General features: G+C 34.8%; 1 pseudogene; it reads right to left on the bottom strand.

Annotated features, from left to right (window-relative positions):
• Window position 1: 1 nt before the first annotated feature.
• Window positions 2-24,752, bottom strand: LOC134247428 (uncharacterized; annotated as a pseudogene).
• Between the last annotated feature and the right edge of the window lie 1,017 nt (window positions 24,753-25,769).

A 25,769-nucleotide genomic window follows, 5' to 3' on the forward strand; every position in this document is an offset into this window, starting at 1 on the left:
TTTCCAAAAAATTTCCAAACATTTCCATTTTTTTGCGGTGTCTCCTTTCCACTTGTTCTTCAAAACGCTGATTCTCATTCTTCATAATTTGTTCCAAACTTTCTACAACTTCATTTGACCGACGTCTTTTAGAACTCTCATTTAACTTTTCAGGAGACACACATTTTCTCTTAGTAGAAGTTGAAGGAGTGTCAGGCCTACCTGTGTTGCTTTCCTCCGTGCTGGTTTCCGTGTTCGACTTGGCTTCCGTGTTCGACTTGGTTTCTGTGTTTGACTTTGTCTCAGTGTTGGATTTAGTGCCAATTACACACTCAGGTTGAATGTTGGGCTTTGCCGACATAAAATCTAATTCATCTTCATAAGGATGACTTTTTCTTTCGGATTCACTTTTTTTGTTGTGGTCTTTCACGTTTTTCAATCCTCGCATTAAAGTTTTCCATCTCCCTTCTACTTGACCTGGACTGAAATTACATTTTCCTTTTCTTTAAGAGTTGCAGCAATTTTGTTCCAGAGAGCCTTTTTTCTCAATTTCCCACTAGTTATCAATTCTTCGTTTTCTCTATATTGATTAATGAGTAGGAGTGTGGCAGGTCTGGTCCAAAGGACAGCTGAGTCGGATGCCAACTCAATGGATCGCCCGTCTTCTCCTTCTAGGTCAAGGCTTTCGTCCTCCTGCTGCAGAGTTGCGCAATCATAGCCACCACTACCTGTTAAGAGTAAAATTAATAAATAGAGTATTTCTTTTCTGGGGTATTTAATACCATCTATATCGGATGTATGATTCATTACCCAATCCTGATAACTGTATAAATTTTATTTAATAGCCCTTTCATTTAGCTGACATTGTTCCTTAAGACTTTACCAATTAATTTTATTGTTCTGAAAAAAGTAGTAGCGGGCGAGTGAGAAAATAGTATTATTACTTTCTTTTTCGCATAAATTTTAGGCAGAACATGAATAAAATTAACCGAACAAATATATTTTTCCTACTGTATACTGATTTGTTGAGTAAGAAGATGTAACTTTTACTTTACAGTTTTACTAACACCCAAATTCCTTAGCCATTAGTATACATACTGTTACAGACTCATGGGCAAAACATTTGAATCTTTTGCATTTCAACTGCATGTTTATCAGCTGTTCATTAACCTTTTTTTCAAATAACCATGTAGCATACCCTAAAAGTGAAAGCGGCAACCACAACTTTAATACTTTACTACCTTGATGCTCTCCAAAACGGGTTTAATAAATAAATAAAAAAAATTATGATTGTCAATGTCAAGGTACTTAGTAATGTTTTTAGGGGTAAGAACTTTGCTCAATACCCCCACTTTTTTCTGGCCAAGATAGGTAAAGATAGGCCTACTAGTACTAGATACATAGGCGTCGGAACCGGGGGGACTTACCCCCCCCCCCTATTTTGCAAATATATATATAGGATAATATAGGCATTGAAAATTGTGATTACCTTTTTTGCTGGTTTAGCCCCCCCCCCCCCCCCGCTAATTTTTTTCTATTAGTTAAGCCTCTTCCTTTCAATTTGCTTCCGATGCCAATGCAAATTTTTAAATAAATAATTTTAAAAATCAAACCAGAAGTCTCTGTCGAGACTGTAGCTCTACTGGTTTGATTGAACAGGCAGAAATGAGGTGGGAGGTATTTATATGTCTGAGATTTTGAGATTAAAATTTAATTATCAGTTTTCTATGCAAATCAGTGGATCATATGCCAATACAGGTACCTTGTAGTAGACATTAATGATTGAGTTGTCTGTCTGATACAAGATGGAAAGATTCTACAGTCATTATGATAACCCTCATGAAACCATTTGGTACATCTCAGCCAATTTGTAGCTCATCTAATCTCACTTGATGAAGATAACAGAATCAGCCGAGGTTTGCCAAATGCTCCATGAACAATTGAACCATTTAACTCAATTCATAATTTATAGCATTTTTTCTCCTTTGGACACTTTGTAAATACAAGCTTGCAATGAGAGAAGACATAAGACAAAATGAATGTTGTTTATTTAATTCATATATTCTGAACTTAGGTACTAGAAATGGTAATAAAAAGAATCAGTTTTGTAATAATTATAAGCATATAAAGAATACACTGTTAGACATTAGCTTTGATACTGATAGTCATGAACAAAACTTGTATAATATTTAGTGACAAAACAGCTTGGAAGTATGAATACATTAAAATCTTCAACTGTTAATAATATATACACAGGTAATAAGTAACATCTGATTCTATTGATTGTATTCTATTACAATATGAAAAGTGTGTTTAAATCCTGTAAATTACACGAAGCAGGACAGATCATAATTTGAAGTATATGCTATTATATATATTCACTCTTCTTTGACATACAAATCCATGTTCAAATTCTACATATTTAAGTATTTTGTGCTTAAAATGTATTATACGTCAATCATGTTTTACATTCAATTAGTATATACTTGATAAGTAGTGTATGGAACATTATGAAGAGGGATGGTTTACCTCCCTTTACAGGCTGGCCAGTGACCTCCCTCTTCCCATTATACTCACCTCTCAATATTTATTTCATAATCATAGTATATACTTGATGAATAATACTTGACTCTTATTAAAGCGGCACAGTGACGCATAAAGGGGAAAATTGACAAATGTAGAATTTTCGCATGACCTCTGTAAATTTTGTTCAATTCCTAAAATTATTCAATTTCAGAAAATTACAGGTTTCAGAACCTAAAAATTATATTTTTATGGGGAAAAATAAAAGTAAAAATAATTTCTGTCTGCCCCAGAACGAAAATATTGGAAAATACCCTGGTACTTCTTCCTCCCTATTGTACGCGTGCGCAGAAAAGTGTTGAATAAGTTTCCATAGTTACCATGGTCTCAGGTATCCACGAATGAATGTAAAAAGACAAAAAAATTGATTTAATCTTTTAAAAAAGTTGTTAGAACATATTTCCCACCTTTGCATGCTCCAGTTGAATGTTGTTTACAAGTTTGAGCTAAAAATAAGAGTTGCGTGACCTTGACATATATACGAAACAACGAAACGGTAGATACAACCTTTGTTTTTCCGGCACTTATATTGTGCAGTCAATTCTTGCAGTTTAGTTGTCATCTCTTCGCTATATACTCATAATTTTCATAAGTCTTTCTCTGTATGCTACAGATATCTTAAAATTAAGATATGACTTTGACTCACTGTGCCGCTTTAAAGGTGGATGGTTTACCTCCCTTGCATAAAGGGCATGTTATGCGATATCCTTCTTTTCATAACACTCGCATGTCTATAAATATGTTATTAAACTCTCTTTTTTTAATTCTATATACACTTATCATAATATATGGTAATGTGGTGCAAAGAAGTGTAAAATGAAATCCATTAAAATGATTGTTTGCGAAATCAAAACACAATCTGTCCTGATGGAAAATTCAGTATTGATTTTAAAAATCAAGAAAAAAAGCATATCAAGTATAAAATACTTATACTTGCATTTAACTAAGTACAATATAAAATCAAAGCATGTAACATATTCAATATGTCTTTTTAAAATATCTGTGCAATATCTTGCAGCAGTGTTTGTCCATGAATTAGCTACCAAATTAAATTCTGTTACACAAACTATTTCAGATATATACATCAAATCTACATAGCATTGCTTTAAGCATTGACCTTGAAACGTTTTACATTATACATTTATTTTCTAATAGTTAAAGAGTGTGATATAAAATAATCTAGAAGATTAACTTAGTGAGGGATATATGTGTATCCCACAAAATGCTTTTTTGATACTGTCATATAATTTCAATGACTATGAACATTACATAATAATCAATTCAAACTTTAGTCAACTTTATCATATTGCAATAGTAATTGTTAAAGCCATATATGGCGTATGTGCATTGAAAATTATTAGACTAAAATTATAAAAACTTATTATTTGTATCATAACTTTATATAAAGATAAAACTTTTCCGTAAATTACAAAATCTAAGTCAATTGCGTTATAAAGATATCACAATTTAAATTTGATTCTCGGAATTTTCTCCGTATCGGAAGAAAATACAAAAGATTTAAATAACACATTACAGAGAAGATAAAATCGTATTTTTAGATGAGACGAGATGTTTTCCGTGTTCAGAACAATATGAAAAGCTTTAATTTGAATGTATTAACTATATTTCTTTACTTAATTTTGTATTTTTCAAAAATACATTTTTTTGATCAGTTACGCCATATATGGCTTTAAGTGTACATCAGTGAATGGATACAAACATTTATATGTACTCTTATATAGATGCATTGAATATTGTCTCAGTATTGTCTGGATTATACATCATATACACAAGCTTTCGTATTTATAAGATATTGATATAATAAATATGTTATTAGAAATAAAGCAAATTATTTGGAGCAGAAATTATTACAGTTGTATCTATATTTCTGCTAGCAGCTAGTATGTAAAATAAAAACCCAGTACATTTCCAGAAATCTATGAAATTATTTTAATATATTGACAATTCACTATATCCGTAGATGGAATTCGTTTATTTAATATATAACTGAGCATTTAAGATGACTTCACTATATCTGTGATTTTACAATACCAGTATTCCTTGTTCGTACTAAACAAGTTTTACTGTATAATATAACAATTTTTACCAATGAAAATAACATTGAGACAACATCCATCTCCAAAAAAGCTCATTAATAAATAAAGTAAAAATCAGATAAAAACAAAACAAACTGCATAACCTTTTCAGAAAGGTTCACTAGTACTTGTAAAAATATTTACAAGCAAATGAACAACTCTGTTATTATGGGTATGATAGAGGCATTAATATAAAAATGAAATTAGCAAGTACAGTAATTATTTTTTGGAGCTTATATCACGTAAGAAAACAAATATCACTTAATGTGTATCCCTCAGCACAATTAATTTAAAAATTATACAAACATATAAAAAGTCTCTCTCATGCGCATTTATTAAACATAATGGCTTTCTTAGTTCCATTAAAAGTAATAAGTATGGCATGCATATAGATGATTCATATACATTATATAAATGTAAAGCAAAGAGTTTCATGCACTTGTAGACACTCAAATTAAATTTGACATAAGTCATATCATGTATTCACAAACATCGTAAAAAGAACAGATAATCGAAGAGAATTCTTTTTCAATAATAATCTTGAAGATGTAATATTTATACATGTAATTAAAATATAAATGAAACTGCATCAGGGGAAAAAAATTTCAGTGGGAAATAAATACTGAGGGATATACACTTTAAGTGAACAGCACCTTATGAGAATGACTTCCAAAACCACCTGCATCACCAACTTGGTGATGGTACACTCGGTGGTGTACAAACGCACACAGCGAGTCAGGTGGTGGCGCCTGCCCTGCTTCACACACTGGTGAAGGTACACTCGCTGGTGTACAAACGCACACAGCGAGTCAGACATAGCTATGTTAACCCTGTCAGGTATAGGCAAACTTCACTGAAGAGGCATTGGCTTCAATTCATTAATGAAAAAATAAAATGAACTCTTTCTTTCCTAAATTGTTCCTCAATAGTTCCTTTAAATATCTCTAGCTAAAGATGTATATATTACTTTGTGGTCAGAATAAACACTTTCTATGACATCAGTTATAATATGCCATGTTACATTTGTGTAAATATGGTCTATCAATGATCCAGAAGAATGGGTTGACTTTGACACAATCTGATTACAACTGAACGCTGCAGACGTGTATGTAGCCACTGAAGAGCCTCCATGAGATAGATCTATATTGAAATCCCCAATAATGACTATATTCTGCTGATTCTTAACTACTTTGGACAATTTGTTCATAAAGTTGTTTTTTGCTCTTTCAACAGTAGATCCAGGACTTCTATATAGCACAACAACTTGATAATTCTCATTTTTAAACTTTACTTCACTGTACTGCCATTCCAAGTCTTTGTCTGAGTGGCTCACATGATTAATGATTTGACAGTCATTTCTAATGTATGTAATAATGCCTCTATGGGGTCTGGCACATTGCTGATTTAATGCAAAATCCAACCTGAACATGCTGTAATTCCCCAAATCATAATCTTCATTTTCATCTGATGCTGTCAACCAAGTTTCAGCTACTCCTATGATATGACACCGTTGAAGATTTGGCTCATTTTTGAAACTTGCAAAATGGGCATGCAGTGATCTTACATTCTGAAATGCAATGTTTATGGTCTGGTTGTTTGTTGAATCTATCGGCTGAAAACATAATTGTAATGTTGCTTCTGTCCGTAGTCTACACATTTCTTTTTTCACCTTCTCAGATGCACACATTTTGTTTTCATTTAAACTCAAGATATGAAGTCCTGTAATCTTCGTAACCCTGCTTAGAGCAACATAGTGAATGTGTGGAAATGAAAATTTTGGATTCATATCGAGATTGATAACAGCTTGATCCATTGTGTCCCCCTGAGATTTGTGTACAGTCTTGGCTGCAGAAAGTCGCAATGGAAATTGTATACGAACAACAGTGTGTCGCAGGTACTGAAAGCTCCTTCTCACATAAATTATTGGTGTCCAAGACTTATCTACTTCATGCCCAAAGAGATGTCTATACTGATATCTCCATGATTTTGCAGTATTTCTGTCATCAAAAGAAACCCATATTATACTTGGTCTTTCAGTGTTTTCTTGTCTCCTATCTATGTACTCTACTCTACATGATGTACCATTTGTAAGCCCATCGTCAACAGATAAGTTTGCAGTTATTACCGGCCGCCAGGAGGCGGTCGGTTAGTTGATATGAAAGTTTGAAGTCGCCGTGCGTTTCTGCGGAGTTAGAACAATTTAAATAAAAATATTTAACATTTATATTACAGAATATTAAACAAAGATATTTTAAATTTTAACATAAAGCACAATAATCATATAATCAAATTTTATAAATAATGGGGAGTAAATATTTCATCCAATCCTGATTGACAAACTCTGATATGACTGAAGTGCGGCGAATTTTTATGTAGGCATAGTCTAAAACAAAGACCGCGTTGTATATCAACAATTTTACTTTCTCATTTTCAACAGCCTAAACAGGATTTGTTGTATTTATTTTAAAATGACGTGCATATTTATACATTTCCTATGGAAAATTTTCAATTGATTTTTTAAAAGCACAGAATCTTACAACATTTTGGTCCAGGAGACTAGGATAAAGCGCGTTTTACAATGTGCCAAGCATTTTCCCGCCACATCTCAACACCGAAACAAAGAGACGTGATAGAGAAGATCTAGAGGGAGCTGGGGGGGGGGGGTGTTAATATTCTCTAAGAGAGAGCGAGGATCCCCACATATTTTATATTTGTTGCGTTTTATTAATTAAAAGTAAAACAATAGCTATGTTTAAACGTTAGTTTTGTACTTTTATGTAAAAACTACTCCAACATCAAAATTCTACCAGAGTTCGTTTACAAGTACCAAACTGAGTGAAAGACGCAGAGGTCTATGGACAGTTTACTTAAATATACTTTTACTTGTACATGCATTATGCATACAGAAAATCGGCAATGTTACATGCAAGTGTTTCATGTCACGGGGTTATTTAACAGATAAATGTAAGAAATTTTATAAACAGATCACGCAAATTTCAGTTTCTTATTACTTTATCAAAGGAACAATAAATTGGTTTGCGGCCGATTTTTGACGCTTGCGTCAATATATGTTTCTTGTTTCATACTGGAGACCAAGTGCTATGGGAACATTTTTAGCCAATCCAGCTGTTTTAGAGGACTCATCTGGCAAATTTAAGTGCTGTATTAAATTTTCCCTTCCTACTACAGAATCATGAGCTGGTATATTGACCTTTTCACCTTGAGCCAATAGAAACACTTGGTTGTTGTAAGCATTCACACTTTCATTTCTGGTATACAATCGTGTAACATTTCTAAAACATTCTGATTGTGATTCATCTACACAGTGCTGCTTCAACGTCTGTATATCAGCTTCAGATTGATTTCCTTCTCGTAAACGGTTAAGTAACTCAGCAAACTGAACATCATCTTTCTGTCTCATTATTTCTGTAAGCTCATGCATTGTGAACAATTCCCGCCATAAGTTTATTGCCAATGGTCCAAAGTTTTTCTTCAAGTCATTGAAAACCCATCCATCCATTACTGGCTTTAACTGGAAAAGATCTTCTAGCAAAATTACATTGATACCTCCAAAATATTCCTTGCTCCCTTTTATCTGCTTCAGACGCTCATGTACGCAATTTAACTGAGAATTTCCGACCATTGAAACTTCATCAATGATGACCGTTGACAAATATTTGTACTTTGTCCTAAGTGTGTTCAAAGATTCACTATCAAGAGGCTTGCAGTTAAACCCCTGACTTGCTGGAATTTTGAATGCTGAATGTATTGTCTGTCCTTTTATATTAAATGCAGCTTTTCCAGTTGGAGCACAAAGTAGAACCTTGCAGTCATCTGGATTTTCACCTTCAGTAGAGCAATAGTGTCTTGTGAGTGCCTCATACAAAGCTCTTACAACAACAGACTTTCCAACTCCTGCACCACCAGTAAGGAAAACTCTAAGTGGTTCTTTTTTGGTTTTAATCCAATGAAGCACATGAGTAAAGAAGTCCATTTGCTTTTTGTTTAACTTGCTAACTAACTGAAAATACAACTCATTGGTCATTTTGTACTGAAGAGTTTGATCATCATTAGTAGAACAACTTGGTAATCCAAGATCTACTCCAATGTCATAGTTCTGGTGATTTTCTGGACGCTTTGGGTCAAAATACACAAATGCCTCACTTTCCCTACTTCCTTCTTCCAAGTCTTCTTGTTCAGTTTGCTCTGCACTAGGTGCAACTCTATCAAATTGTACATTAGCCTCTTCAGCTTGCCTCTGTGCCTCTTCCAACTCCCCTGCATTGCGTTCATACTTCTTTACTTTAGCACCTATAAAACTCTTCAGTTGGTTGTATTTTTCTTCATATGTTGATTTGTTTCCTTTTATGTCTATTTCTTCCTTTCTCCACGGATGGAAAAGCAAAATCCTTTCTCTATAATGATTTTCAGAATCAACTTTGATGGAGTAGTTGACATAACGAATGCATTTAGCCTTCCTCCTTTGCCTTATGATGATGCCATTTTTAAAAACTATCCTAATCAGCTCTGAATTGATCTCTTCATCTTCCAATTCTCTGAATTCTTGTTCATCTTCAGAATCATCATTTTGCTCTAGAAGCTCATTTTCTTTGAATTCTTTTGGATATACAATTTCTACTTCTGCTGCATAGTCTGCTAAACACCAGTTTTCAAGTTGCCTTGGTCTTTGAGAATAACGCTTGATCACACTGCTTGCATGAATGTCTGTGGAATTCTCTGGTAATTCTTCTAAAGCAGACTTACATTTCAATAGAAGAGTTCTTTCTTCTGGCGGTGATGTATTTATAAATACAACATCTCTTGAACTTTTTGTTAAGGGCAATTGTAAATTCAAATATGCTGCTTCTTGTGCACTTATCTCAACTGCATTCAAGAACTTGTTTCCCATGTGTCGAACCTGTTTTTTCAAATCCATATTTCCTTCTCTTGCTTCCTTACATGCTTGATCAAGCAGATTACTCATTCCACGTTGAGACTTGCTAATGTAGGACACTATGTACATGGCACATGCATATGGGTCCAACACAAACTGCAAATCATGATTAGCTCGCCATGCTGTTAAAACATTTTTCATATAAGGATTAACTCTTATTTCACTAGGGGTTCTCTTCAGAAAAAGCTGTGGTCCATCAAGGGAACTCCTGACTGACTTTATTTAATCTTCTTTCTCCAGGTTCAGTGAATGTAGAAATTCATTGAAAGAAATACGTTTCCCTTCTTTCATATCTGCTAATTCTTTCTTAACCTTTGCAAAAATTTCTTTGTATCTCATTGAATCTGGATCATCTGCTGTTAAAGGTTCTAAAATCAAAATTGAATCCATAGGAGGCTGAGGAAATCCAAATCGACAAATGTCTTTTCCTTTTTTCCTACATGTTCTGGAATGTTTGTGAATTTGTAAATCTACAAATTCTCTATCGTTATCATCACAGTTTGCAGAGCAAGACACATACTTGTCTATAAATTGTGCAATTTCAGACACTGGATTTTCTTTAAATTTTGGAGCATCTTTTATCCACATGAGCATATGAATGTGAGGTGATCCTCTATGCTGAAATTCAACACGATAAAAAAAAATCTATCAGTTCTCCGACAGGATGATCCTCATTCTTCAAAACAGTATTAATAAACACATGTACTCTATGATCAAAAAAGCGAACACATGTTACCGGATCTTTTTGCACCAAGTCAGTTTTTTCAGCCCATGTCATATTGTCTATTTCCTCGTCAGTTAGTGATTTCTTGAGATTGAGTTGAGCAAGAGTTTTGAGTAACTCAGACCATCTTGTATCTGCTGCTGATAAAGATGCAAACCATGTTGGTAATCCCAATTGTCTAATCATTGCAAACAACTCTTTCTTTTTGGCCTCAAGATATGGAGGACTGTTCCGTAAAGTTCTAAAAATGTAATATCCCTCATCTAATCTTGTTATCTTGTCAAGTATTTCCTGATTGAGAACATCACCAGCTGTTAATTTCTTCTCTGTGCCCTTGCATCTTCTTAATACAAGATTGACTTTGTCTGATATTTGCTTCATTTGAATTTTCTTCATTTTGAAAAATAAATTTGGCACACTGTTTGCTGCACGTCTGTCAATATTTCTTAGTTCCCATTTCACAAGATCACTGTAATGAACTTTAACTTCACGATCATCATTTGATGCCATCCTCTGACCACAGTAAATGGTTGGAAAAGACAAGAATTCTGCATCCTTATCAGTGTACAAACTCAATGGGGTTTGACCTTCTCCTGGAGCAAATGTATACACCTGATCTTGCACAGGATTTGCATCATCCAATAATGTGTCACAACTGCCAGAATTCCCCTCTCTTTCATCAAGTTCTTCAAAATGACTCTCTTCTAACCTGTCTGATGTGCCATCAAGGTTTGTATTCCTTGCTTCAGTACACCCAGAAGTACTTGTGTTAAAATATTCTGAAATAATTTCACTACTATCTGCATTTATTCTGGCTTCCCATGCATCATCTAAATGAATATTTTCATCTTTGTACATTCGGCTATTTCTCATCAACCAGTGTAATGCAATGATTACATGCTGTGGTCTCACATTTTCCACAAAATCACAAGTTTTGTAACTTAGTCTCTTCTTTAAGCGGACTGGCACTGTAATATCATTGTTAAACTGTCTTGGCAAAGAGTTTACAGTTGGTTGGATATCTACTGGAACATTAACAACATTTCCTTTGATAGATAACTGTCTTCCTCTAGGCAACTCTCTTAGCTGCATAAATGGAATCCGTAGAGCTATGAGGCGTTCTTCTAACTGATGAAGTTCAAGTTCTTCAGGTTTGGTAGGAAATTGTACATGGTTTGCTATTGACAACTTTGGCATTTTCTTTTCTTGTATTGATTTCTTACATGTTAAACATATCCATTCTTTTCCTCCAATTGAAACATAGTTGGTGAGAAATTTTGCAACATCTTCAGGAGGTAATTTTTTTCTAAGAAAGTTGCTATCAACAACTGAATGAGAAAACCAGGTCTGGTGACAGCATGTACATACATATAATGGTCCTTCTTCTATTCTTTTGTTAAATGCTGATATTGCATTTGTAAGTGATGTTCCATTCTTTCTGCATTTTCTTGCAATATTTTCCTTCCTACAAAACCGAGGATCTTTTCTTTTTTGGGCTTTAGCACTCTTTTCTCTAGACTGTTCATTCTCACGATAGTCAATATTGTTTCTCTTCACAGATTTTCTTATGCGTTCCATTTCAAGAAATGCAGAATCTTCCCTACACTTTCTTTTTCTTCTGACATCTCTGTCATGTTCATTATTCATTATGTCTATATTTGCTCTTTGTTTTTGCTTAGCATTTCTCTCTCTTTCTTTCTCAGAAAGTCTAAATATTGGGTCATTTCTCTTTCTTTTCTTTGTGATTTTGTCCTTTTCTTTCTCAATGCATCTCATTTCTTTGTCTAATCGTTTAACCTGTTTTGTTGCTCTTTCCCTCCCTTTCTTAATGTTTCTTGACTCTTTGTCTAGCCGTTTTGCTTGCCTTGCTATTTTGTCCCTTTCTTTCTCAATGTTTCTTGACTCTTTGTCTAACCGTTTGGCTTTTCTTGCATTTTTGTCCCTTTCTTTCTCAGTGCATCTCATTTCTTTGTCTAATCGTTTTAACTGTTTTGTTGCTCTTTCTCTTCCTCTCTCAATGTTTCTTGACTCTTTGTCTAACCTTTTGGCTTGTCTTGCTGTTTTGTCCCTTTCTTTCTCAATGGTTCTTTTTGTATTGTCTAATCTTTTTTCTTGCTTTGCCAATTTGTCTCTTACTTTCTCAATATTTCTAGCATGTTCATTTTTCCTCCAATTTTTCATGTAATTTCTAATGTACTCATTTCTGGAATATCTGATTTTTCCTTCCTTTTCCTTTCTTTTGACCATATTTTTCACTCTACATTCTTGATCATCAAAATATCTATCTAGAAGGACATCACCTTTTTCAATTTCTGCTGCTCTATCAGATGAACTTTCCTCTACTATATGTATGTCATCAGTACCTAATTCAATGATATTTACTGGCGTTATTTCAAATTGAGAATTCTGGTTAACAGAGAGAGATAATGCCAACTGCAAACAATGTTGTGCCACACCTTCCAGTGTCTCTACTCCAATCAATGTACTTTTTCCATTAGCATCAAGTAATCCACTCTGATCTCGTGCATGGGAATCAAAAAGAAAGTATTGTTTTCCAACTTTCATCACAGAAAAAGTGTTTCCACCAAAGCAAACAAATGAACATTCTGCCATTTCAAATGACCTTTGCAATGCCTCTAAAATGGACATACCAAACATTTCGACATCATCTCTTAATCTTTCATCATAACCAATTAAACCAACTTGCGATTCAAAAGTTTGCACAGAAAAGCATTTGTCATAAACTTCTATCTCATTTGGTAATTCATCTATCAATAAATATTCATTCTGCACAGTTGAACTTGCTTGCAGATAACCATAAAGTTCATTTCCAGTTGTCAAAATCTTGTCAATGTCTGATGACAACCAAGCATTTTGATTTTTTACCCTTGAAAAAATTATGCTTGATAATGCATTAGCCACACATTGTTTACCACTTGTAATTCCAAATACTTCAGTACAACCTTGATGAAAGTTTCCTTGCAGAGATGAAAATATTCCAGTGCCAATACTCATACCAAATTGTACCTTATTTCTCTTTTCTTTCCCATTCTCTAATTGAATATTTCTTTCCTGTTGGCATGATTCCTGGCTTCTGTTATTTTGAAATTTCTGTTCCATTCTGTTCTCAGACATAACCTCCATTTTGTTCTTCAATGTTTCTATATGGTTCTCATATATATCTATCTGATTTTTGTTCTTCAGTTTTTCTATATTGTTCTCATGAATTTCTTTCTCAGTTTTGTTCTTCAGTTCTTCTATATTGTTCTCATGTAATTCTTTCTCATTTTTGTTTTGTATATTTTCCTCATTTTGAATCTTGCACCTTTTCTGATTTGTCCTAGTAACTGCATCACCCACTTCTGACAGTGATGGTACACTCGCTGGTGTACAAACGCATCGCGGCGAGTCAGTTAGTGGCGCCTGCCCTGCTTCACACACTGGTGAAGGTACACTCTCTGGTGTACAAACGTACACTGGCGAGTCAGACATAGCTATGTTACCCCTCCCTCTCAGGGATAGGCAGACTTCCTTGAAGAGGTACCAACTTCAAGGCATTTAAAGGATCTGCACCTGAAACAGAATCCTTACCGTCCTTTGAGGGAGTCTCTGCTACCCATCTGCGATGAACTTTATCTCTGGATCTTTGGGATGCTTTTCCCTTTCTTGGCATCTAAGAAATTTATAAACAAGTATGAACGACAACACAAGAGGCCCGTAGGCCACATCGTTCACCTGAGCACTATGGCTATCAATTCAGTAAATTTTTAAGTGATCTCGATCCTAAAAGAGGGGGGGGGGGAGGGTTATGATTTGAACAAACTTGCAGGGGCGTAGCAATAGGGGGGCCAAGGTCCCCCCACTTTTTTCCCGTACCTTACTACCTTATTATAGGAAATGTAAATAGAAAGCCTGGTTGCCCCTCTCCACCCCCCCCCCCCCCCACACTTTGAGTGATGTACCAAAAATGTACTATTAGATTTGGTACTGAGAGTAGTTGACACAACACTGTCCATTGTGTCCCCCCATCCCTGAGGGTCATGCTTTGAACAAACTTGAATCTACACTACCTGAGGATACTTCTATATAAATATGATCAATCATGGCTTTGCTGTTCTCAAGAAAGAGTTTTAAACGATTTTTCCTTTATATTCTGATATAAATTGTTGATCGTCCATTTTGGCCCCACCCTACCCACGGGGGGTCATGATTTGAAGAAACCTGAATCTACACTACCAAAGAATACTTCAATGTAAGTTTCATATTTCCTGGCCAAGTGTTTTTTTCAAAGATGCCATAAATTTTTCTGTAATTTTCAATTATCTCCCATTGAAATGGGGTGTGGCCCTTCATTTGAACAAACTTGAATTCCCTTCACACAAGAATACTTTGTGATAAATTTGGTTGAAATTTGTCCAGCGCTTTTTGAGAAGGAGTCGAAAATGTGAAAAGTTACAGACAGCTGGACGCCAGACAAAATGTGATCAGAAAAGCTCACTTGAGCCAGGTGAGCTAAAAACTTGTATTGACCTTTGCCCTTTGACAAACTTCATACAGTATTGAAGATATTTTCTCTCTGTATGTTTATATAATGGAAAGATACCACAAATGTATTAATATACATATAGGTGTATCCATGTACTAAGATTCTTGCATATTAATAAACATGACTAATCATGGCCTTGCTGTTCTTGAGATTTATCATTTTTATGGCTTTTCCCTGTATATAAATTATAACTAGAACTGTCCAAAAGGGACAAAATACCCCCCGCTGGGTTTTTCAGAAGCAAGTTTATCCATAATAAAGATAGATATCAAACATGAATTATGAAATTTTTCTTACAGTGACCTTGGACTTCCCCAAATGACCTTGGGTCAAGGTCATGAAACACCCTTGGGTCATGGGCAATCTTTGTGTGAAATGAGAACCTACCAAGTTTATCCATAAGGAAGATACGGACCAGACACGAGTAATGAAATTTTTCTTCCAGTGACCTTGAAGTTCCTAAATGACCTTGAGTCAAGGTCAAGACACACCCTTGGGTCATGGGCAATCTTTGCATGAAATGAGAACCTACCAAGTTTATCCATAAGAAAGATGTGGACCGGACACGAATTATGAAATTTTTCTTCCAGTGACCTTGAAGTTCCCCAAATGACCTTGGGTCAAGGTCATGATACACCCTTAGGTCATGGGCAATCTTTGTGTATTGTAGTAGATTTTAATGTCCCTCGGTAAGAAAGATATGGACGGGACACATTTGCACAGACGGACAGACAGACAAGGTGATTCCTATATACCCCCCCAAACTTCGTTTGGGGGGGGGGATAATTAATCAAATTTAAATTCTGATGTCCTACTGTGGTACCATTCTACCCTTTGACTTGATGTCATAATTTGACTTGATTGAATGTATATTGCTCAACGTCCCAATGATCCTTTATATAGCAGAGTGGTCCTTTTACATATTTCAGGTGCATCATTTCAAAGTAAGGTGACAATGTGTACAATAATTGTATATACAGTGTATTTATCAACTGTAGTTATACACCTTATAAATAATCAGCTGGTCATTATGTGCCTTACATATGTGTTACTTTTAAATTTTTTTCAATATTGAAAACTATCTAACTTCAGTCTATGCCATAATTTACAAATACATGCGTATACAAAATCGAACTTAAAATCACATATCGGTAAAGCAAAACTCTGATAGCAACATGGGTCAAGATTCTGTACAGGAAATTTACTACCTTGTATAAAATACAAAATTGCTGATCAAATGCTTTAACTATGCTAACACTTAGCAGCACGTACTTGAAGTTGTTATGTAATTTTATTCTAATAGTTAAATGCATTTTTATGATACCATAATAAACTTAATTTCTTTGTGTTGAAAATGTAACCAAAGAAAACAAGATGTGTTTGTGAAACACTATGCACCCGGCGTCAACAAAGTTCGAAAAAGCTATTTTTAGTATATAGGTCACAGTCAAGGTCACAAGGTCATTGAACTTGGTGTTGTTTGTAAGAACTTAATTAGTGGGGTATGCATACTAAATATGAAGTCCCTATCTCCTATGGTTCAAAAGTTATGGCAAAAAGTGGAAAAAACTATTTTTAGTATAAAGGTCACAGTCAAGGTCACAAGGTCATTGACCTTGATGTCATTTGAAGGAACTTTATTAGAGGAGTATGCATACCAAATATGAAGTCTCTATCTCTTATGGTTCAAAAGTTATAACAAACAGTGGAAAAACCTATTTTTAGCATATAGGTCACAGTCAAGGTCACAAGGTCATTGACCTTGATGTCATTTGAAAGAACTTTATAAGAGGAGTATGCATACCAAATATGAAGTATCTATCTCTTATGGTTCAAAATTTATGACAAACAGTTGAAAAACCTATTTTTAGCATATAGGTCACATTCAAGGTCACAAGGTCATTGACCTTGATGTCATTTGAAACAACTTTATTAGAGGAGTATGCATACCAATTATGAAGTCTCCATCTCTTACGGTTCAAAAGTTTTGGCTAAGGTTAAAGTTGACAACAGACAAACAGACAGGACAAAAACAATATTCGCCCCCCAAAAATTCAGGCGCATAAAAAACGGACAGATAATTTTAATTTATATGACTTGGATCTATACTTTACACAGTTCAAAACATCAAGCTAATAAATTTGAATTATATTAACAACCTAGAAAAATGTCTTAAATTTTTCCTTCATATACAAGGGCTGTTTGAAAATCATTGAGACATGTGTATATTCTGCTTTCTAATGAACGTCTTTCGGTGAAAATTTGCATATACATTTGAAATACACTATTTCCTGTACAATGGTATATAAATGCGTCAATAGTAGGGGTAGCCAGAGCTTTCACAAAATTAGATATTGAAAATATGTATCACCAAAGTTCAAACTCTTCCTGAACCCATAATAAGAGTGAAAATAATTCAGCTTATTTGTACAATTTTTCAGCTTTATTTCAAATTCTACCACGATAATTCAAAACATGAAAGGAAGCCGCCGGACATTATTCTCCAATAGATCACGAACGTCATCAAAAAATTATCAGATCAGAAACGTGTATCAAATTAAAACAAGAGGCCCATGGGCCTTATAGGTCACCTGAGCATTATGCAACAACTTTCCTGCAGTGATTGAATTTGATCCATTTTTTTAGCCAGATGTTATAGCATTTACAATTTTGATCATCATAACTATACACTTAGCAGTTGCTTAGTTTGGTTACTTAATACCCATAGGCAGGGTAGGGGAACAAAAAATGCATTTCAACAAATCAGTAATATTCAGCAATAATCGGTAGTAACTCTACCACACATGAACCCTTGAATCTTGCACAATTTTTGAAAAGGCATCCTTGGTTTTCAAAAATATTTGATTCATACCAAGGAGCAGATTTCAAACAATTCATTCATTTTCAGTATATAGGTACAGCCCCCCCCCCCCCCTCTATGGTACAATTGACCCTAGGGCCTTGAAATTCACAATTCTTGAAGATAAGGGTCTTTGCTCATAACTATATAGGTAGTTCATCTGCTTAATACCCAGCACAAGAAGAAAATATTCAAGATTTAATGTTTTTTCACTATACATGTATAATCAATAGAGCCCCGCCCTAACACCAGAACCCCTGACCCTGGGGCCATAAAATTCAAAATTTTGGTAGAGGCACTCTTGCTCATCATAACTATGTACTTAGTTTGTTTATTTAATACCTAGAAGCAGAGAAGAAGATTTTCAAAGAATTCATGTACCGTATTTTCACTATATAATCAATAGAGCCCCGCCCTAACACCAGAACCCCTGATGCTGGGGCTATAAAATTCACAATTTTGGTAGAAGTACTCTAGCTCATCATAACAATGTTCTTATTTAGTTTATTTAATACATAGGAGTAGAGAAGAAGATTTTCAAAGAATTCATGTATTTCACTATATAATCAATAGAGCCCCACCCTAACACCAGAACCCCTGACCCTGGGGCCATAAAATTCACAATTTTAGTAGAGGCACTCTTGCTCATCATAACTATGTACTTACTTAGTTTATTTAATACCTAGGAGCAGAGAAGAAGATTTTCAAAGAATTCATGTATTTTCACTATATAATCAATAGAGACCCGCCCTAACACCAGAACCCCTGACCCTGGGGCCATAAAATTCACAATTTTGGTAGAAGTACTCTTGCTCATCATAAATATGTGGTTAGTTAGTTTATGTAATACCCAGGAGCAGAGAAGAAGATTTTCAAAGAAATAATGCATTTTCACTATATACTTATTTAGCCCCGCCCTAGCACAAGAACCCCTGACCCCAGGGCCATGAATTTCACAATTTTGGTAGAGGACTCAATGCTGATTACAATCATGCAAACAGTTTGACTGCTTGATGTCCAGGAGTAAAGAAGAAGATTTTTAAAGATTGCATTAATTTTAGTGGTTTTGGCCCCACCCCCCAGGCCCCAGGGGGCAGGGATCATGAAATTCACAATTTTTGTTCCCCCTCACCCATAGATGCTTTGTGCCAAATTTGATTGAAATTGGTTCAGTGGTTGCAGAGAAGAAGCTGAAAATGTTCAAAAGTTTACGACCGATTGACGACGAACGACGTACGACGAACGACGTACGACGGACGACGACGGACGAAAACAGATAGCAATAGGTCACCTGAGTGACTCAGGTGACCTAAAAATTCAAATGCATGTTTGGCTGTAGAATGAAATACTTGTTTAGACCGCATCGATATGTCGTCTTTATAAGAAATAAACATTGTAAATTTCATAAAGTTGCTGATGAAGACGGTTTTTATAGCTAAGCGGGGCTATTCCACAGACCTCCCTACACATTAAACAACGTGATTTTAGCAGTAAAACAGGAACATGATTTTGTTATTATATATTCGTTTTAACTGATCAATACATATAACGAACAAATTTGTAATTTAAAAAAGGTTATTTTCAATGTAACGAAAGCTCAGATCGTCTGCATTCCTAACACAGGTAAGCAAACAAATTGTACCTCTGGTGTTAAATAAAACAGCGTAATCGAGACATGGTGACCTAATTCGTTTCTCTATAGAGGAAACGATCAGTCGTATTTTTCGGTCTTGGTAGAATTGAAATAATGTCCTTGTTGTCGTGAATGATGCAGAATAACCTCCTCGGTCTCGAAATGTTGTTTGAAATATAAAAGCCTCGGCTAACGCCTCGGCTTTTATCTTTCAAACAACATTTCTCGACCTCAGAGGTTATTCTGCAACATTCACGAAAACGCGGACTTTATTTCTTAATTCATTATGTGCAACTTTGTTAGAAATTTGATCAGGAATACGCAGATCATAAAAAATGAACCGTGGTAGAGAAACCTGCTAAGAACGCAAAATTTGATTTTGCATCAAGGGTGGAGCAGCCAGCTTACTTAAAATTTTTATTTTTTAACAATTAATTCACCCAGAGTAAAATCAAAAGCTCCAGACAACCATCGTGCAGTTATTACATAATGTATTAATATTGTTGATTCATGTTGCATAAATCTGCACTGCATGATTCTAAGTCACATTTTCCCACAAATGATAATTTTACACTGGGGTAACAAGAGCATACATTTTTAAAGAATATTTTAAGAAAAGAGATTTGTTTGATTTTTGTAATGTTTTATGTAATAAATAACAAAGAAGGAAAAGTTTTATACACTTTCCGGTCGTTTTACATGCAAACAATCTCAGGCTGAAGTGACTCTAAATGACATAGGGATGCTGCTCCGGGTCAATGGACATATGCATGTTGATTATTTCACCAAACTTGACTTATTATCATAGCAATTAGAAATTTTGCATAAGTGTTATATTCATTCTTTATAAAATGTTGATGAATTTTCATGATATTATCTGTGTTCGTTAAGGAGTAAATGTAATTGATTTCACAAGAAACGTTTTACATTGGTTTTACATAGGAAACCACTATATAAATGGTGCCTGTTTTGTAGGGTAACATTTAAAATTGACACCCCAAGGAAAACCATTGTCAACCGACGCGTCAGCAGAGGTTGACAATGGTTTTCCGAGGGGTGTCAATTTCAAATGTTACCCTACAAAACAGGCACCATTTATTTTATTATACTGAATGTCTTACTGATTTAGGACGTCAGCAAAAAAAACCGTCGATCGTCTTTACGTTCATGTATAGAAAGCTTTCACACTCACCGGTTCACTAATCTCCTTATTGTTTGTTTGATACTCGAATTCGAGTCATTTATCATATAAAGTTTCGTTATTTCTGGCTCGCAAGCATGTTTCCTACTCTCGCAAGCATGTATCGTCTGTCGTTTGTTGTTTTCAAGTAAGCTATATTGGACGCAAGCTTTTATTGACGTCAAGTTAATTCTGGTTCTTTCAAATGCGCAACTGACGTTTTGAGAATTCTACGGTGAACCGTACGCGCATAATTTCCACGCATGTGGCATTATCGTTGTGTTACCCGTTGTCACGTGTGTTGCTAAGGCTCAGGGTAATCGAATGGATTGTTACCTGCGTCTAATCCAATCAGATTTTAGTATTTAACATGAAAGTATAATAATATATTTTACTTCATCAAGCTAACACAAAACACAGGGATGTGCATTTACCATTGCCCGACGCCTGGGGCGACCAGTTTTAGAGGCCGGACTCTCCTCTTCATAAATCTAAACTGTGTAGTAAAAAGCCTTTTGCAAATAGTATACACACAACTTTCACATTTGCAAAAGTTATTCCTTTTGTAGGGTCAACTGGTGTAAGACACTGTTTTCCATCTATAACCATACCAACTTTATGGGTCAGTATCTTAAAAATAAAATCTGTATGAATATGTTCATTACGTTCTTCATGTTGCCCAATACTCTGGAAAAACATGTATAGATCGAAATTGTCCGATAACGTTTGAAGATTAAAGATATTAACAGCCAACTAACAAAGGGTAAAGTGGGAAAAAATGAGCGTTACGCCGACAACGGCCGAACAGGAGATAACTCAAGATTAGGAATGTGAAAGTCGTTTTTATTGCCGTTTCTACAACATATAAAAAGTGCCGTTTTCACAGATACCGTTCGATTTATAATCCGTTACACGGTTTTCAGCTTATCGTCATTTAAAATCCCGCACACTGGAAAAAGAGTACAGTAAAATCTTCTACAAATCGCGACAGTGGAAGTCTAATAGTTACCGTTCCACTTGATCTGAATTTATAATTTCATATATATATATATATATATATATATATATATATATATATATATATATATATATATATATATATATTATATATATATATATATATATAAATATATATATATATATAAGCATTCAAAGACAATAAATCAAACAATTACCGGTAATACCTTTTAAGTAAAAGTAAACGTAATTAAGAGCTTTAAAATCCCACAAACTACAAAACGAGTTTAATCAAATTCTCTGTCGTTTCTGCACGTTGTCCAATATGGCGCCTGTATGTAGAATTTTCATGAACATCGAACCCGATAAAAATTGATTTGTCAGAGAGACAGGGTACACCTAACGTAATTTTAACGATTAAATATAGACATAATATGCACAGATACCGTGTGCACAATATTTAAATTTGTTTTTTAAACAATTTAGTACCAAGTTTTTTTCAAATCTGATCTAAATGAAAGTGCAGCAGGAGTAGCATATTGTAAGTATTTACAGTAACAGAAATTTTTTATTTAATAACCATGGCAACATCCTTCAAGAAAATTGTGCTTCTTAGTGTAATCTACTTATATGCCAAATAAGATTGAATCAGACCAAAACTGTAGGAAGAGTTAGCATTTAAGAAGTATTTCACAGAAATTTATATTTTTAGTAACCATGGCAACACTGTTCATTGGAATAAAAAACCGATACACAGAATTGTGTATCTTAGTAAAATTTACTTGTTTGCCAAGTTATATGGAAATCAAACCAAAACTGTAGGAGGAGTAGCGTTTTGAAAGTATTTTACTGAAATTTCTATTTTTAGTATCCACGACAACACTGTTAATTGAAATCTAAAACCGATACACAGAATTATGTATCTAAGTGTAGTCTACTTGTGTGCCAAGTTATATTGAAATCAGATCAAAACTGTAGGGGGAGTAGCATTTTAAATGAATTTTGCAGAAATTTCTATTTTTAGTAACCAAGGCAACAACTTAGTGTATTCTACTTGTTGCCAAGTTATTGAAATCAGATCAAAACAAAAATTGATCACCGTTTTAATATGTATTGCTTCTTTTAAAAACACAGCACGTATCAGTTATGTATCTTACTGTATTCTACTTGTTTGCCAAGTTAAACTGAAATCAGATCAAAACTGTAGGAGAAGTAGCATTTTGAAAGAATTTCACAGAAATTTCTATTTTTAGTAACCACGGCAACACCGTTCATCGAAATCAAAAACCGATATACAGAATTATGAATCTTAGTGTAGTCTACTAGTGTGCCAAGTTATACTGAAATCAGACCAAAACTGTAGGAGGAGTAGCATTTTGAAAGAATTTCACAGAAATTTCTATTTTTAGTAACCACGGCAACACCGTTCATCGAAATCAGAAACCGATACACAGAATTATGAATCTTAGTGTAGTCTACTTGTGTGCCAAGTTATACTGAAATCAGACCAAAACTGTAGGAGGAGTAGCATTTTGAAAGAATTTCACAGAAATTTCTATTTTTAGTAACCACGGCAACACCGTTCATCGAAATCAAAAACCGATACACAGAATTATGTATCTTAGTGTAGTCTACTTGTGTGCCAAGTTATACTGAAATCAGACCAAAACTGTAGGAGGAGTAGCATTTTGAAAGAATTTCACAGAAATTTCTATTTTTAGTAACCACGGCAACACCGTTCATCGAAATCAAAAACCGATACACAGAATTATGTATCTTAGTGTAGTCTACTTGTGTGCCAAGTTATAGGGTGAATTCACCATGCATCGGACACCCTTGTACTTCAACAAGTTCTAGCGATATCGCTAACGACGGAAAATTATCAAAATGGAGTTTAACATTAAGTTTGTGATTAAAATAACAATTTAGGACACAATTATATGCAGTTTATTGAGAAAATATCCCCCAAAATCGAGTTTTTAGAAAAAACTGAAAATTCACCATGGATCGGACATTGTTCACCATGCATCGGACAGACGGTATGGAGACCGGAAAAATATCATACCTTTATCACAGTGCTTTAAAATCCTTGATATGGATATATTTTCATCTTTTATCTAAGAAATAACCCTCAACATTAATTTAATCGACGATATTATTGCACAAATGTAGAACGATTCTGGAGACCTCACTCTGCCTTAGAAATGCTTTAAAATGCTTATAATGCCGTAATTCGCGCCTTTTTCTCATGGTTTATCATACTCTGGTTTGAAGAAATAAATTGAGAAAAAATTCCAGACGTCATATATCAATAACTTGTATTTTGACTGAAAATATAGAGTTTTTATTTTCTTTTCCCGCAAAAAACAGCTGTCAGCTGGGTTCTGTATGAAAATGGCAGTGCTTACCTTTGCATCGAAAAGTGTCCGATGCATGGTGAATTTGTGTCCGATGTACGGTGAAAATAGCATACTAGTGAAAACCAGCTCTAATAAGAATTAAACAAACACTGAAGTGAAATTTAATTATAATTTATGTAAAATTACCAATCCTTGACATAATTCACCAAAGTCCGACTCGTTCCGTGGAAGTCGAATTTAAAAGAACGATAACTCTAAAAATAGCAAAATCATAAATTTCGGGTTATTCCCCTTTGATGATGTAAAATATGACGTAACTTCAAGGCCATTTGCGGGGTATTTTTATCACAGCATGATAAACACAATCGGTATCATTAAAAAATTTAAATCTTCGTCTTTATGACAGAAACAAATAAATACACGGAACTCTTAAGTTGAAAGAGAGTTTATTGCCTAAAGTTGTCCGAAGCAAGGTAGGTGTCCGATGCATGGTGAACTCACCCTATTGAAATTAGACCAAAACTGTAGGAGGAGTAGCATTTTGAAAAATTGTTTACAGACAGACGGACAGACAGACGGACGGACGCCGGACGCATTACTATCGCATAAGCTCTTCTGGTCTCTGACCAGTAGAGCTAAAAATCGATACGCATTTAAAAGTTTCCAAAAATGCTGCAGAAATAGTACACGAAGCATATTTTGGAGATCACATGTTAGAAAAACTTAAGAAAAAGTTATCTGAACTAAAATCATACAAAATTCGTTTATATTTACCTGGATCATCACATGCATGGCCCCTAAATACTTCCATATCCTGAAACAGACGATGACAGTCCATACATTCAAAGAGCGTCGCTCGGTTCTGTGAGTTTGTCGCCATCTTGAATTCTGGATGCACTACCTCTCGCACGTGGACAGCAAGAACTGTCCGAGAACAGTGTACTTTCACACTCCATTGACCCCGCACATGTTCGGAGTGTTCTGAACAGTCAAAGGAGCGCAGCCACTGTCAAAGATGGCCAGACTGACAGACGAATAAGATTTAATGTTCCCTCCCTTTCTCCCAAAACGGGGGACAATAATGCCCTTGCTGTTCTTGAGAAGAAGATTTATGATGGAAAAAGTCCCATGCATATTTCTTAACGCAAATCAATATTGTGTTTTTATGTCATTTAATTGTTTGTTTGTTGCTAAACATCCCTCTCAGGAATTTTCACTCAAATGGAGACATCACCACTTGAAAAATAATGAGGACAAGTCAGATTTGAGGTCAACATTCATTTTAGGAGTTTTCAACAATTAAGACGTAAAGAGACAGGAACTCGATCCTTCCCCTCACCCAATCCCAGACCCCGGTTTATTTATGACATGTATGCAAACTACTGCTTGTTTTACATTTTTTAAAAAATATGTTAATAGCCTATATACAAATACTTTAATGTGGTCCATCTCTTTGAATAATTTTCATTCCTAATTCTAGGAGGATAGGTTGATGAATGAAATGTCAAGCAATCTTATTATTGATGCACTTTCATTTAATTTAATGCAGTCGTATTGTGGACATTTCCAATTAGAATCATTAGGTGAGTGGGGATGACCTCCAGGGGGTTCAAAACCTTTATACCATTAAATTTACATAACATAATAACACAAAAAGTGCAAAATTATGTATGGTCCCATGGAAAAAGTTTCCTACTATTTAGGAGTCACATGATCATTTGCCATTACTGTTAACAGGGACTGGAAGTGTATTTTGAGATCCCCCCCCCCCCCCGAATTTGCAGGACTATAATATAAAAAAGACTTTGGATGCCCTCCACCTAAGAAAACAGACACCACCATAACTTCTCCTTTTATTTGCTTCTCAGGAAGTTCTGGTCTGGAAATCCCCCCTCCC

The sequence above is a fragment of the Saccostrea cucullata genome, unplaced genomic scaffold, assembly GCF_032062105.1.
Source record: "Saccostrea cucullata isolate Sc308-1 unplaced genomic scaffold, CSIRO_AGI_Scuc_v1 ctg2017, whole genome shotgun sequence".
Classification (NCBI taxonomy): Eukaryota; Metazoa; Mollusca; class Bivalvia; order Ostreida; family Ostreidae; genus Saccostrea; species Saccostrea cuccullata.